General features: G+C 39.7%; 1 protein-coding gene across 1 annotated transcript in view; it reads right to left on the bottom strand.

Annotated features, from left to right (window-relative positions):
• LOC140526996 (utrophin-like) overlaps positions 1-3,634 on the bottom strand; it is a 167,997-nt gene extending 164,363 nt beyond the window's left edge. Inside the window, exons 1-3 of the mRNA XM_072643614.1 lie at positions 3,284-3,634; positions 2,731-2,900; positions 279-431 (exon numbers count right to left, since the gene is read on the bottom strand). The gene's annotated coding sequence lies outside the window, so the exon portion shown is untranslated. The remainder of the gene's footprint in view (positions 1-278; positions 432-2,730; positions 2,901-3,283) is intronic.
• Between the last annotated feature and the right edge of the window lie 11,005 nt (positions 3,635-14,639).

The following is a 14,639-nucleotide window of genomic DNA, read 5'->3' as shown; positions in this document are numbered from 1 at the left end:
ATAAATCATTTGGCAATTGCTACATTGAAACCCAACGTCAAAAACTCTCACCTTAAAATTCTCCACCACAAATGACATGGTATGGGGGGAAGGGGAGAACACGCACAAGGTTATTGGGGTTAAGTGATTTGCTCAGGGTCACAAAGCTAGCAAGTGTCAAGTGTGTGAGGACAGATTTGAACTCAGATACTCTTGACTCCAGGGCCAGTGCTCTATTCACGTGCTCCACAGCATGATATTTAAGGCATTTATTCACAGAAAAATGAAGTGGATTATACCTTTTCATCTTCATCACTGGGCTTTTCTACAGCCTTCACCAAAGTTTTTAAATCATGCTCTAGTTTGTCTAGGTCCACTGAATGCATAGCAGCCTCAACAGGTTGTGATTTCACAGAAATTGTCTTTGAGAAAAGCTCTTGGTCGATCAACATCTACAGAAGAGAGCAAAAAAGAAAGCATAGCTAAGGACAGGTGAACCAAAAACAGAACATGACTCCAAGTAAGTCCATTGACTACAGTAGAGGAAAGAAGCAAATGAGGTAAAACCAGATTTCAATAAGCAAGACAACTGTAAAATAGGCAGAAATGAAAAGGAAAAAAAATTAATTTGCCAATCAGGTCAAGCAGAGATTCCTCATCATTTCTTTGTACTTTCGCATATTGGGAGATCTTTTCAAAGCTATAGTGACTTCAACTCCATTCAGGTTTCATGAGATTACACATCAAGAGGTGACACAAAGCCATATATTGGGTGACAAGACAGCAAAGACAATAACTCCTTGGCATGAAGTCGTGTCAGATACTAAAAACGAAATCTCTCTAACACTGTGTTTTAATGCTTGGTACAAGATCTTTAATAGTTACAAAAATTCCTTTTAGCCTTCTTAAAAATAGAACTGACTGGAATTATTTCCCCAAAACACTAGCTTGAGACTTTCCTGATTATGTAAATGAAGCTATAGGATTTTTGAAAGAGAAGACTTTGCCTGAAAATGCCATTTACCTAAAATCTCTCTGAAGGTTTTGCTTCACTTGAAGTTTTTGTGTGTCAGAATATTGTTAAAATTATATATATATATATATATACATATATAAAGATAGATATATGTCTAATTGATGGCTGAAGTATCGTATAAGAAGTGAGCACTGAGTATTTCTTCAGAGAAGAATTATATGAGAGGTAACATACTTTTTCAATATATTTCTCTAAATGAAACCTTTTCTTCTACTAGTAAGGAAAGAATAAATGAAATAATGTATCTGTGGGCATATCTCACATTTTTTCCCTACTCCCTTCTAGCAGTCTCTTTGCCTTTTGGGTCCTGTTCCTTTACCTAGTAAAAGGATTCCACTGACCCTATTGTTAAACAGAAAATAAAAACAAAAGGTAAATTTCTGTGTTAGGCCTGCCTACACTATTTATATAAATTAAATCAAGTTCTTTATTTCAGTAAGGTAAATTCAATAAAGTTCTTCACTTCAGCAGAAGCAGGAAGAGTGAATGTGTCCCTATACACACAGAGTTTATGAAGTCACCATCACAAGATTAGTTCTTTCCTTGTGGCTTCCTCATGGGAACCAGTATCTTACAGTGTTTCAAGAACTGGAAGAAGGTATTCCCAGAGTAGTTAAAAGCATAAACAAACACAATGAGGAAGAAAGAGCAGGGGTTCCTAACAATTTTTATGCAACGGACCCCTTTTCTAATTCATGTCTTCATCATAAAATAAAATACAGATAAATCCATTTTATTGGCTAAGTTATCAAGATACTAACAAAACAAGTTTGTGAACCCCAGGCTAAGAACTCTAGATTTAAAGGAAAAATACCAAGCATTTTAGCCTGGACTGGGTATGAAGTAATGGAAAGCAAACAGAATGAAATATAAAGTTAGACAGGTAAATTTTAATCCAGTGGTGAAGAGCCTTAAACAACAGGCTTTGAATTTATTCAGGAGGCAAAAAGGAATCAGTTAGTATTTTTGAAGCTACGGAGTTACATGATCAGATGGGTGCACTAGTAAGGTTCATCTAATATAGACGTTTTAGTTAACCAAGAGAGAATAGATACTAGGAAGAACAGACTGAATCAGAGGATAATGCAAGAATCAATTGAGGCTAAAAGGTGACAGTGGTAAAAACTCAGGTGGTGAAGGCAGCAGAAATGGTAAATAAAGAACTGAGTGAAAAGATACTATATTTGGAGAATGCAATATGATGTGACTTGTTACATAAGACAATTGATATGACTTGATGGTTTATGAACTATAAGGAGATATGGGATAGAGTTTCAACAAATATGAATAAATAATCATGAGAGAGGTTATTTGTAAGAATAGGGATGGCATAGCCAGAAATGAGGAAATCAAGAAGGGGAGCTGGTCAAAATGAAAGATAATACATTCAGTTCTAGAAACAATGATCTTGAGGTATCTGTGATACATTCAGTTAGAGCTTATCCAAGTACAGGGCTAAAAAAGTGAGTAATAGCAGAAGAGCACGAAAAGAATTCTTAAGTGCTACCAAATTTGAAAGCTATCCATACAGACATCATACTTGAAGTTATAAAAATTGATGAGATCACAAAGAGCTGAAACAGGTAAAGAAAATATGGCCAAACAAACCTAGGGACATGGACAGCTCTAATTAAGAAGCTTGGCAAGAAGAGGAAAACAAAGAGAAAAGAAGGGTTAAGGAGGTAGTATATCTCTGTTTTACATGAAGTACTCACTTTAGCACTTTTGATGTGTTGTGACACTTTTTCAAAGTTCCTATTTAATTCAGCTAACTTAGGCTCCACCAGCGCACTGCTTGCCAAGCCCCGGGCCCTCATCAGTATGATGGCTTGCTCAGAACATTTTCGACTTGTAGGTTAACATCATCCAGTTTAGATGTTAATCGCTAAACACATAGAAACACAAAATTATCATTAAGTACAAGAAACAGTGAAGCATAACCCAATTAAAATATGGATTTGACACTATTCAAAAGGGAAGACATCACAAATATGTTAAATGTCTATCTAAATAAAACACTGGCAGTATATTTAATTGAATTAACGAATCTAAATAGAGGTAGTAGAGGTGGAAGGGGAGGAGAAAATTGGGTTATGGGGTTGAGGCTTTTCAAATCCTTCCCAGATGACTTGTATCACCTCTGCATCTCTCACTAAAATTAAAATTCAAAAACAAAAAATAGAATAATACAGTGTTTATATGAAAAGCAAGATTCTGAGCCCTAAGAAATACAGTATATATTACAAATGCCATCTTAGGCATACTTACTTTCACAGTTTCTTCACTTTTATTTACAGGCTTCTTTTCAATCTCATCCAACAGAGCTTCAGCTTGGTAAAGCCAAGTACTTGTATGAGCAACATTTCCATCAAATATCTCCAGCTGGCTCTGATGGTTCTGAAAATATATACGTATGTACATACTTTTTAAACAATCACATTAAGTATTCTATGAGATTGACATTTAGAAAGATTTGAATGATCATGACTAGACAGAATTGGATCCTGTGAGTATTAGTTAGGAGAATTGAAGGCTCTAGGTAAGAAGAATGTCTCTAAAACTTAGAATTATTTCAAAGAGTAGTATTTTTCCCTCTTCTAGATGCTGATAAAGGAATTCCTCTATAATCATTTCTGGGGAATGCTATAGAAAAGAAGTTTCTACATATGTGTATGTGTGTGTGTGTGTTGAAATAAATGACCTCTAAAGTTCACTCAAGCTCAAATACCAAATTACCAGAGAAAGGAGTTTTTAAAGAAAAAAAGCAAAGTAACAGAATTGAAAAAAAAATTATGTTGACATGATGTAAAATAAAGATGATAATAATAAAACCTGCTTGTGCACAAACACGGACAGATGTATGTATACATAACCAAAGTTGATGAGAATAGGTCCAGTTCCTCATTGTAATATTCATTCTCCCATTACCTGTTAAACAATCAGAGTTGAACTCTGGAACACCCCCTTTTCCAGGGCTATATAAACCTTGAGCCCAATGAGCCCTTGAAGGTCTTCGGCATTTGAGAGTGCCACTGACCTCTTCTATTAAAATACTAGCATTGTTAGTAAAATGATTAATTACTCAGAAATTATATTTCTCAAACTTTTTAAACTCTGCACTAGTGATAAGAAGTGAAAGAATTCCAGTTATGGGGGAAAGTCAATAAAAATGCCCTGAGAGCTCGGGACATAGAGTCTTGTGCAAGGTTAAGAGGTGCCAGTATCACTGGATCTGAGTATGAGAGCTGATGACAGTGTATTTGTTATTAACAACCTTTCAGAGTGCATACATGTTCAGACCATAACCTAGACACTTTACTTTTAAATTTAGAGAGATAAATTGATAAGAAAATGTACCCAAACACTTTCAAAGTGAGAGCTAGTGCAATGATTTTGCTTACGGGCTCAGGCTTACCCTTGCTGCTGCTGTCCTCATCTGGCATTACATGATACCTCTTGTTAGAGGACCTTCAGGCTACTGGGGGCTGCTGCTAGCCTTGCTGGATATTAAGGTGTATATCTGGCATAGGGCATGCATGCATGCACATACACACACACGCACACACACAAGCACACACACACACTATAGGGTTCTTGGTCTCCACCAAATTCAAAGCACCCTCTACTCACATATAACAATCAGGGTTTAAGTATACAACTTCCTGAACTTTGGAAAGAATTTCCAGTTGTTTGTAATATAACAACATGGGGACTAAAACATAGGAACATAGATTTAGACCTAGAAGGGGCTTTAAATTTCATCTCTTTCAATCTCCCCATTTTACAGATAAAGAAACTGAGGTCCAAAGATGTTAAAGGACTTGACCAAAGTCCTACAGGTAATAAGTGACACAAAGGTGATACTGGAAAATAGTCCAGAAATCTCTCAAAAGTGCTGGTGGTACCAGTATAGCACCACCAAATACCTCATGCCCCATAACTAAAACTGGCACTCTCTTTCCAACCCCGGCAGAAAAATTCACAGTAAACATACTTGCAAGGAAGATAAGTATTAATTTCAAATGATTTCTTTTTAAAAAAAACTGAGTTGGCTGGATGCTGGAGGCTACCAGAAGGTGGCGCCTAACCTCTTTAAGGATTGTGGTCACTCTTGGACAAAATGTTTAGAAATAAAAGATGACATACAGCATGAAATAAGACATTGCTTAGGTCAATAGTAGTTTTAGTTTGTATAATTTTTCCTTCCGCTAAAGTCAATGAACTGCAGGAAGTGCCAGGTACTAATTGCTTGACCCAGGATACTGTAGATTTTCCTGAAGACAGTCATCAGGGAGAAAGAGGAAGAGTTCACAATTCATCTGAGGAACTTTGGCTCATCTTTCTTGGCTAATTCCCCTTTGCTACATTAGTGTAGATGAATGCTGATGAGATGAAACTTGGGCCATCCCTAAGCAGTTTGCCCTTCATGTCTTTCTAGGAACCTAGAATCAATTTGCTGTGGTTAAGGGGTGAGATTGAGGTAAATTATCTAGCCATACTTGGGTCTTTCAAAGAAGGCATCTGGTCTAATACATATCTTAAGTTGGATCAAGAAAAAAAATTGGCATTTCCGAGTATTTAAGAATTAGTTACCTAGAAGAAACAAACTGAGTTGTCAAGTTCAGTGTTGTTTTAGTTTGTGTAATTATGAGTATTGTATAATTTATTTTGTATACTTATGAGTGTTGCTCATAAAAGAATTTCTACCTCTCCTCTATTGCCTTGATGGCATTCTGATATACCACCACTGGTAAAAGACTGAACGTAAAGGGTACAAATCATGTAAATTAAAGCATTGCATTTTTGATACAGTGGATAGAGAGCCAGTAAGATCTGGGTTCAGATTCTACCTCTGACTCTTACCATGTGGTTCTAGAAAAATCATTTAAACTCTCAGTTTTCCCAGTTTTTTAAACCTAAGTCTTTTATTAGACTGTAAGTTGCCCATAAAATGCCAATTTGCATTGATATATTATCAGTGTGTGTGCCAGAAGACCACACCAAGAATTTCCTATATCCATTATATTATACACACGCACATGCACACGCACACGCGCGCGCACACGCACACGCACACACACACACACACACACACACACACACACTAAATTTCCAAAAATCACTTGCAGCATGGTATAATGGATAAAATATTGGGCTGGAAGTTAGGAAGGTCTGAATTCACATTCTTTTTCTGGGACTACAAGTTCTGTAATCCTGGGCAAATCGCTTATTTTTTACGTACCTCAGGAAATTCTCTTGCAATCTGTCTTAATGGAGGGAATTCCCATGCTAGGAACTCCTCACAATGGCTAGATTTGTCCCTCATTTGTTCCCCTGACATTTTCATAAACTATTTTCCTTTAAGCAATTGACACAGAAGAGAAACAAATGAGGCTGTCAATGAACCCCAAATGCAACCCCAGTTATTAACATTTTCTACAACTCGATGCACAGTGATGTAATTTCCCAATTCATTTTGAAAGCTAGTAGAGCCACAAAGGCCTACACTAATAAAGATAGATAAAAACATTGATTAAGCACTTCTTATGTACCAGATACTAGACTAAATACTGGTATACAAATAGACACAAACAAGACAGGCCTCTACTCAAGGAACTCACATTCTAATTCAGGAAGAAAAGCTGTAAAGGGAAGTTGAATGGCAAGTTGGTGGAGCCATCTAAGGAGTGGTATGGTGGTCTGACGCCCTGTAAGATTAAATAAAAGTGCCCCTGTGAGAGGCCAGTATTCCAGGGTAGAATCCAAAGGTGGACAGGGGAGAGACAGTGATGACAACCACAGTTCAGGTAACATGCTGTGAAGATGGCTGAGAAGTAACAATAAAGAAGACATTATAGTATTAAGATGAATGATTCTTTAAGGAACTAGTGAATGGAGCCCAGTATTTTTAATACCTTACATTTCACACCAAATGCCCCATTTTCTTGGAATTGCTTCCAAATGCAGAAAGTGGATATGCTAATCAATCAACAAACCATTATTAAATGCCTATTATGAACAAAATGCTGGCAATGCAAAGACAGCAAAAAACACTAACTACTCTTAAGGAGTTTACATCCAATCTATAATGTTGGGAATTATTTATAGATGCATCAAGATGCACAATAAAGAGAGCTGGCTTTGTAATTAGAGGACCTAGCTATATTCAAATCCCAGCTCTACCACTTGCTTCCCTTGTGGAACCGTAGCAAACCACTTGATTTCCTGTAATTCATTTTCTTCATTTGTAAAAAAGAGGTTGACGATGACTTCCAACCCTAAATTTATGATCTTATGTTCAAAATTTTATTTTCACTTCATAGTAGTATAAAGGTAAGCTTGAAGACTTTTGGGCCTTTGCTGCTATATATCCATAGAAAAGTCTACGTAGAACAGGTAAAGGAAAAGAGGACTTTACCCTGCACCCTCCATTGCCAACATTAGCTCTGTCCATCAGTTCCTCTCCCCACCCCCAGTCTTTTTCAGCTCATCTACATGGAAGAGCACAAGATGATTTTGAGATGGGAAACAAGAGAACCTTGGAATCTCAGAGACTCTAAGAATTATTGGGGAGCATCTCCAAGTGAATGACTAGGTACAATCTAACCTTCAAAAAATAAAATCAAAAGGCATACTGAATGCTTTTTGTAAAGTAAACTAGACAGTCCAACATAGAGATCCATGTCCCTGGACAAAGAACTGGGTTGAAGAGAGAGATTTGAGTCTATCTGGCTAAGAGTTCTTTTGTTTTTGCTCTAGGGAGCTTGGTGCCTAGAGTAAAAAAAAAATTCTTAGTGGAATGACAAAAGCAAGAGTCAAGAATAGGAAGAGAAGAGGACATGAAAAAGCAGGACAGTTTCTTCTTGAGAAGACTTTTACTAGTCATGTGGCTGAGTCAAGGTCTTCTGCTTTTTTTCCTTAAAAAGCACTATTATTAACAGGTCATTCTGTATAATCTTTATTTCCAAATATATTCCTCCCACTGGACTGCCTAGGAAGCTCGTTGTAGCTATAAAGAATGAAAAAGAAAAACAAATTCTGACAAGCCACCAACCAACATCAGTTGTGTCTGACAATCTCCACCTGCATAGTACCAGTGCCTACACCTCAGCAAAGAGAGGGAGGTCCATTTTCCCAACCGCATTTAGTTTCCTGTGATTGTTCTTCAGATTTACGTTGTTTTCATCATTGTAAATGCTGGCACTTTGGAAGTAGGGTTTTGTTCATTTATTGCATTTATAGCCTACCACCTAGTACAGAACCTAGAACATACCAGGCTCTTAATTCATGATTCTTGATTCCTTAATTATATTGGTTCCTTATTTCTGCACCATTTCATGATGCAGTTTATTATGGGAATTTTGGATTGTCTTTTATTATTCAGGACTTGGGGCCATTCCTCCTGCCAATTTTGATTCACTTACAAGAGTGTTAATGTTAACCTCACCTAACCAAAATCTGACTCATGGAACAATAACATGAAGGGAAGGCCAAGGACATTTCACCTGAGAGGTTGCTAAGTTGACCAAAACCTGTCCCATGGGATGCGAAAATTTACTTAAAGACTTGGACATTCCAATGTACAACACTCAACTGTCCCTGACTCCTTGACGACATGTAAATCTTCCCCTTCAATCAGTCTGTTTGTATATCCTCTAAATGTAGTTTAATCTGTAATCTGACTTAGTTTATCTACTGAGTTTGTTTGATGAGGCTTATTCAGAGGATGTATGAGATTATGACTTTACTCGACTACATTTATTCAACTTTTATGACACTGAAGTAAATATGGGTTTATAGATTTATCTCCTCTTTAACTTTAATGGCTTAAGAGGCATGTACAAAACTGCAATACATAAAAGAATTATTTCTTTGCCAGTCTGACAAAATTTGTCTAGAAGAGGGCTTGGGAAAGTATTAACAGGGGCTCAGATTTTCTGTGGGGTCTGAACTTATGCTTAATAATAAAACCTAGGCATCCCTCAACACCAAAAGAATTCGAGCAACCCATGTGCACTTTTATCTAGCTTCCTTATTCAAAGGCAGCCTGGATTCTGCTTACCCTAGATTGGTATATTGTTCTCTTTGCCTATTTGACTATAAAACATGGTAAGTAATCGAGTGCAGAGCTGTTTTCTTCTCCTTAAGAACCTGAGTTGAACTAGTTTAGACTGTTTGCATCCAACTTAAAGTCAGGCAAACTGGGCTTACTGACCTGCCATATGACCTTGGACAGCACTTTGTACCTCTTTAAAGCTCATTTTCCTTACTTGTCAAATGAAAATTATAATACTTTCATGGATCATCCACTAAACTTATACAACTCCCAAAGTTACATCTGAACCCTCTCCTTTCTTTTCTCTCTCTCTTCTCCTCTTTCTATATTGCCTTCATGATATGAACCCCAAATCTATACATCTAACACTAATGTCCTCCTTACACTCCACTCTCACATCATCAACTACCGACTATGTATCTCCTTGTGGAGAATGTTCTATAGATATCTCAAATTCTTCATGTCCAAAATGGAACTGATATTTTCATTGTAGCTTATGTCTACTCCAGATTTCCCTATTTCTGTCACCATCCTTCTAGTCACTCCAAAGATTACAACCTCACAGTCATCTTTAATTCCACCTTCTTCCTCACCTCCATACCTGATTAGTTGCCAAATTTCATCAATTTTTTGCCTCTACAGAATCTATCAGACTCATCCCCTTTTCCCTACTCACATAGCTACCGCCCATCTCAAAACACCAAAAGCTCTTGCCGAAACTACTATGATAGATTATTATTTGCTCTCTCTATTTCAAGTCTCTCCCATCTCCATTCCAATTTCCATAATATTACCAAAAATCTATCCCTGAATTACAGGATGCACCATATTTCTTTCTTATTATATAAACTCCACAAAGTCCTTCGTCATATAAAGCTTTGTATAGTTTAATCCACTTTTTCCACCTTATTATGCATTACTCTCCTCTATAGGGTCTAATCTTGCTACTGTTCCCATATCCAGGCCTTTGCAAAGATTGTCCCCCAGTGCACTCTCTCCTCACATTTGTTTCTTAGAACCCCTAGTTTCCTTGGAAGCTCAACTCAGATATCCATGCAGTTTTTCCTGATCCCCTCAGCTACTATTGCTTCTGTCTAAAATTTACCTTGTATTTGTTACACACACACTTTCATGTGTGTTTGCTGCCTCCCACTATAGAAGAGAATCTCCTTAAGGTCAAGGACCGTTTCATTTTTGTCTTTGTATTCTCAGCACCCACAAGAGTACTTGGCACATAGTAGGTACAATAAATGCTTGTTGATTTATTGACTGAACATCTCTTGCATTCACTTCCTTCTTTCTATCTACAAGGCTACCATCTAGTTCTCATTACCTTTCTCCCAGATTACTTTCAGTACTCTATTAATTCCTTCTAATTCTCATATAAAATTCATCCTCCAGACACACATATGTGTCTGTCACACCCTATTTCAAGACTCTTCAGTGCTTCCCTATAGCTTTCAGGATGCTAGAAGTTCCACTGTTTCACTCCTAAAACCCTTCACCATCTGATGAAATGTTTCCTGGCTTAGTTCACATTATTTCTCCTCCAATATTCCATGATACACTTAAACTGGACTGCTTGCTGCTCTTTGCACATGATATCCTCCTCTCTTACCCTGTTGTGTTTGCTCAGACTGTCTCCTGTTTTCTTTCTTCACTTCCATCCCTTGCAATCCCTCTTCAAGACTTAGCTCAAATGATGCCTCCTACATAAAGGCTTTCCTGATGCCCCCTGATATTAGTCTTTCCTAATCACAATTTTAAAATATACTTTATATTGACTTATCTATATATATATTGTATGGTTTTTACCATTGCAATTATACTTTAGCCAAAGTCTGCATCAGTTTTTGTGAGGGATAATCCCATGACATCCATATTCTGATAGGACTCCTGATTGCTTATGAGAATGATGCCTAAATATGTGATTTCGTTAGGTAGTTAGAGGACGTGAAGACAGATGGTCATGGAGGTTAGATATGAACTTTTTAATGGCTGTCTTTAAGAGCTATACAAACTGCATGGAAAGCAGGCCCCCTAATATATACCTTTATTTCCAGTGCTTTTAAACCTGGAGATAGCTGAAAACTAGCTGCCCTTCAGGGACTCCACTGTCTTTTTGGATTTAACTGAGATTTCTCCTCAGTCAAAGAGTCCATTACTCTTGTTTATTATTGGGCCTATTGTAATTTAGATAAGACCCCCAATTTCTGTTTACTGGTTGCTTGATTTTATGGGTTTACTTGCCATTCGCAACACATTAGGTTCCTTTCATTAAGCCACTTTTGGTGAAAGGAAGCTGAATCTGGTTATAGTAAGCCAAATATTATGACCCTCTCAGAAAGCAACCAGGGAAACTGGTGTTGATCCTAGCCCTGTCAAAATGGTTTACCACTAGATTGCCCAAATTTGAAATGTGATAGATAGAATTAATTCTAGCCTATACCTCTCTGGGGAGATAGGTGAGAGAAGGCTCAGCTAGAGCCCTCCTTCTCCTCCCCACTAAGATGGAAATTACAGTCTCTTTTGAAGAACAGTGCATCAGATTCCAGGTCAGATTGTCATTCATGCTGCATATGAGCCAATTGTTAATGTATTATCCCAAGGAGGGAGAGAGAGAGAGAGAGAGAGAGAGAGAAGTTGTGGGAGGGAGGGAGGAACAGACAGAAAGTTTTCATCTTTGTAAGTCCCTAAGAGCCATATTACATAGGTACCTAATCAATGCTTTTTGACTTAATGAAGGTATGAATACTTGGAATACCTGAGTTACATTGAGATTGTTGTTGTTGAAGAGGATTCTGGGAAGATGGTGAAGTAGATCAGAAAATTTCAAGCTCTCAAGATTTTCCTCTACAAAAGAGGTAAAATTGCACCTCTGAGTGAACATAGAGCCTTGAAAACAAATGAGAGTAGGGGCAGAAATGATTATCCTGGGCGAATCCAAGATCTGAAGAAAAATACTGGAGAAGAATAAATGCCTCTGGGCTAGGGTCAGTTTTAACCAGCCTCAAGCTGCTTAAACAATAAACCCCAAGCCCTGGGGTCAACTGAGTTGGGAGGCTGTTTCCCTCACCTACAGGAACTTTTAACTCTGGGAGAGTAAGGGGAGTTGGGCATCTGACCTGGGGAAGAACTAGGAAACTTCTGCTGATAAGGAATGCCAGCCCCAGCTGTCCTTCAGGGTGCAGCAGGGGTGAGAAGGAACCAGCACACGCTGGGTGAGGGCGGAAGCAGTGAGGCAGGGACTCTGTTGGCTGTGGGCACTTACAGAGGCTGGAGGTCTTAGTTTGAGTTCAAGGTGAGAGTGATGAGGTTCAGACTCTGGGAGCGTCCTTGAGCTCCCCTTGAATCTTCCTACTTAATCTGGCCTTTCTTCCTCAAATCTAATCTTCCCATTTGTTCCGGCAGTCTCAGGAAGCCCAAGGGTTTTTCATTATCATTTCAGGTCTCTGTTGAACTCGCCTCCCTTGATCCCATCAAAACCCCATTCCCATACTGCCCCTATCAAGATCTCTGAATTGCCCCACGTGTTTCCCACCCAAACCCTCCCGTGTCTGATATCTCCTGATAGCCTCCAGCTGTTTCCAGCCTTTGACCCTCCTCGGACTTCTCCTCAAGACCCTTCCTAAACCCCTCCTCCCATCACCCTGGACTACCGGACCACCCCCCCCCACCCCCCCAGATTCCCTCCTATACTCTTTTCTGTATTTAAGTCCCACCTTGCCTCCATGAAGGGGCTCAGATTCTGATTAGCTGAGATTCTATCTGGCCCGCTTGTGAATACAAACGTTACAAAAGCTTAGGCTCCTCCAGAGGCAACCCAATTTGGCAAATCCTTAATAAACTTTGTTTTCTTTGGCTTTAAGAAGGCTTGAGTAGAATTCATTCGAGCACGACCCGGACCGTCGCTATTTTGGGGTCCCCCATCACCTCTCAACCTCTTCATTTATGGTTCCCTGATCCGGAGAAGCTGCTAATCTCAAATCCTTCTGCTCAAACTGGAAGGTACGTAAGGCTCCCCCTCTCTCTATCCCCTACTTGCTCTCCAAGCACCTTGGAAGTGGATTTTCGGACCTGGCTTCGGGTCCCAGTATCAGCAAAGTCTCTGAACTTTCTGGGCGCTAGAGAGTTAGAGACTCAAGTTGTCGGTCCATTGGTTAGGCAGCGGACCTGGGAATTCTCTGGATTTCCTGGACGCAAGGAAATCGGGGAGAGCTCGGTTACTTTTCTTGTGTGTGCCTAAGTCTCTGAACTTTCTGGGCGCTAGAGTTAGAGACTCAGGCTGTCGGTGCATTGGCTGCGTTTGAGGCCGTGGACCTGGGCATACCCTCCAAAGCACAATTCTCTGAACTTTCTGGGCGCTAGAAGGTTAGAGAAACCTCAGTTAAGGGGGTGCCCAATTCTCTGGATTTCCTGGGCGCAAGGAAATCAGGGAAAGCCCGGTTATTTTTTGTCCTCTTGTTTTTTTCCCAAGGCTTACTTCCACGCCCCCCTTTAAGGGGACTTCCAGTTCCAGAAAAAAAAATGGGTCAAAATCCATCAGTTCCAAGGAATTCGCCTTTGGGCTGTCTTGTACAAAACTGGAACAAATTTAACTGCTCTAAAGACCTTAAAAAGAAAAACTTGGTATTCTTTTGCAACAGACTTTGGCCTCAGTATCACCTGAAGGACAATGAAGTGTGGCCCATGTTTGGGACCTTACAATGTAATATCCTTTTAAAATTACAATTATATTGCCTCCAAAAGGGAAAATGGATAGAAATACCTTACGTAAGGGCCTTTGTCGAACTCTCTCAGGACCCCATTCTTAGAACAGATTGTAAGATGCTTGTAGCTAGAGCCGCCCCACAAAAGGGAAATGGGGGTGAATTGGACATTTTGGATGACCCCCTGTTTATGGCTCCTAGGGTCTCGGCCTCACTTCTCCCCTATCTCCGTTCCCAACCCCCACTCACTTCCCTACCACGGGGCTTGCTGAGGTGCCTCCCTCTGCAGCCCCTCTGGCTGGGGCAATATTCACTCAGGCCTCAGGCCCGGCTCCCGAGGCATTCTCTGGGGCATCTCCCGCTTTGATCCCTACTCTTCCTCAGGCACCAGCGGATCTTTCCCCTTGCCAGCCAGATCCCCTGGCTCTGCAGCCTAATCCAGTTCAGCAGGCATATCCCCAGCCCCTCCCTCACAAGAAGTGGGACTTCCTATCTTCCTCCACAAGCCCCTGTCCCCACTGCGCCGTCAGGGCTGTTTCCCTTGAGAGAAGTACCTCCCCCACCCAGTGGGACAACCAGGATGCGTGTTCCGTTCTCTCTTTCGGATCTCCCCCAGATTAAAGAGAACCTGGGGAGATACTCGGAAGACCCCCCTAGGTTCACTGAGGGTTTCAGGGACATGTCCCTACAGTTTGAACTTCCTTGGGAGGATCTGCATATTCTTTTCTCTGTCTGTTGTACCGTTGAGGAGAAGGGGAGAATTTGGGAACATGCCCAAAAGTTTGGGGATCATATGGCTAGCAATAATCCCATAAAATACCCCGCAGGAACAGCTGCTGTTCCCTCGAGTGACCCCAGA

This window comes from Notamacropus eugenii, chromosome 2 (genome assembly GCF_028372415.1).
Source record: "Notamacropus eugenii isolate mMacEug1 chromosome 2, mMacEug1.pri_v2, whole genome shotgun sequence".
NCBI lineage: Eukaryota > Metazoa > Chordata > Mammalia > Diprotodontia > Macropodidae > Notamacropus > Notamacropus eugenii.
The sequence above is the reverse complement of the archived record's forward strand: the minus strand, read 5'-3'. Positions and strand labels throughout refer to the sequence as shown.